This window comes from Bombina bombina, chromosome 2 (assembly GCF_027579735.1).
Source record: "Bombina bombina isolate aBomBom1 chromosome 2, aBomBom1.pri, whole genome shotgun sequence".
Lineage (NCBI taxonomy): Eukaryota > Metazoa > Chordata > Amphibia > Anura > Bombinatoridae > Bombina > Bombina bombina.
The window spans coordinates 1355699038-1355701433 of record NC_069500.1 but is presented as its reverse complement, the minus strand read 5'-3'; positions in this window follow the sequence as shown (position 1 = coordinate 1355701433).

Here is a 2396-nt window from a genome sequence, read left to right as displayed (position 1 = left end):
GGAGTTTACATGGGTTACAGCCTTGCAGTTACTGTTCTGGCACACACGGAGTTTACATGGGTTACAGCCTTGCAGTCACTGTTCAGGCACACACAGAGTTTACATGGGTTACAGCCTTGCAGTCACTGTTCTGGCACACACGGAGTTTACATGGGTTACAGCCTTGCAGTCACTGTTCAGGCACACACGGAGTTTACATGGGTTACAGCCTTGCAGTCACTGTTCAGGCACACACAGAGTTTACATGGGTTACAGCCTTGCAGTCACTGTTCAGGCACACACAGAGTTTACATGGGTTACAGCCTTGCAGTTACTGTTCAGGCACACACAGAGTTTACATGGGTTACAGCCTTGCAGTTACTGTTCTGGCACACACGGAGTTTACATGGGTTACAGCCTTGCAGTCACTGTTCAGGCACACACAGAGTTTACATGGGTTACAGCCTTGCAGTCACTGTTCAGGCACACACAGAGTTTACATGGGTTACAGCCTTGCAGTTACTGTTCTGGCACACACGGAGTTTACATGGGTTACAGCCTTGCAGTCACTGTTCAGGCACACACGGAGTTTACATGGGTTACAGCCTTGCAGTTACTGTTCTGGCACACACGGAGTTTACATGGGTTACAGCCTTGCAGTCACTGTTCAGGCACACACAGAGTTTACATGGGTTACAGCCTTGCAGTCACTGTTCAGGCACACACGGAGTTTACATGGGTTACAGCCTTGCAGTTACTGTTCTGGCACACACGGAGTTTACATGGGTTACAGCCTTGCAGTCACTGTTCAGGCAAACACAGAGTTTACATGGGTTACAGCCTTGCAGTCACTGTTCAGGCACACACGGAGTTTACATGGGTTACAGCCTTGCAGTCACTGTTCAGGCACACACAGAGTTTACATGGGTTACAGCCTTGCAGTCACTGTTCAGGCACACACAGAGTTTACATGGGTTACAGCCTTGCAGTCACTGTGTTCTGGCACACACGGAGTTTACATGGGTTACAGCCTTGCAGTCACTGTGTTCTGGCACACACAGAGTTTACATGGGTTACAGCCTTGCAGTCACTGTGTTCTGGCACACACAGAGTTTACATGGGTTACAGCCTTGCAGTCACTGTTCAGGCACACACGGAGTTTACATGGGTTACAGCCTTGCAGTCACTGTGTTCTGGCACACACGGAGTTTACATGGGTTACAGCCTTGCAGTCACTGTGTTCTGGCACACACAGAGTTTACATGGGTTACAGCCTTGCAGTCACTGTGTTCTGGCACACACGGAGTTTACATGGGTTACAGCCTTGCAGTCACTGTGTTCTGGCACACACAGAGTTTACATGGGTTACAGCCTTGCAGTCACTGTTCTGGCACACACGGAGTTTACATGGGTTACAGCCTTGCAGTCACTGTTCAGGCACACACGGAGTTTACATGGGTTACAGCCTTGCAGTCACTTTGTTCTGGCACACACGGAGTTTACATGGGTTACAGCCTTGCAGTCACTGTGTTCTGGCACACACAGAGTTTACATGGGTTACAGCCTTGCAGTCACTGTGTTCTGGCACACACAGAGTTTACATGGGTTATAGCCTTGCAGTCACTGTGTTCTGGCACACACAGAGTTTACATGGGTTACAGCCTTGCAGTCACTGTGTTCTGGCACACACGGAGTTTACATGGGTTACAGCCTTGCAGTCACTGGGGTCCATCCGATAAAAATCGTCGCCCGCAAAAGCCGGCGACGCCAATATTTACGCTGGTTTGGTATCACATATACGGCGTAACCTAGAAGTTACGCGCGTATATTTCTGCCGTCGCCCGTAGTTTTTTGGGCTATAGGCAGGTATACCAAACCAGCGCAGTTTGGTATCCAATATGCAGCGTAAGGACTTATGTGGCGAAAATGGAGAAAACTTACTCCATTTTCACCTCGCCACAAAAAGCAGCCGTTAGAAGCCTTACGCTGACTATTGGAGCCCCGTAACTCCCTAAACTGGCTGCTAAAATAAACCTAACACCTAACGCATGCGCTATGTCTATCTCCCTGTCAACCGCGATCTTCTAAAATAAACCTAACACCTAACGCATGCGCAATGTCTATCTACCTGTCAACCGCGATCCCCCCCCCGAAATCCCTAATAAAGTTATTAACCCCTAAACCGCCGCTCCCGGACCCCGCCGCCATCTACATAAACTAACCCCCTACTGTGAGCCCCTAAAACCGCCGCCATCTACCTTATCTATCCCCTAATTAGAACCCCTTACACCGCTGTCATCTACCTTATCTATCCCCTAATCTGACCCCTTACACCGCCGCCACCTATATAAAAATTATTAACCCCTAATCTAATCCCCCTATACCGCCGCCAGCTATATTAATATTATTAACCCCTA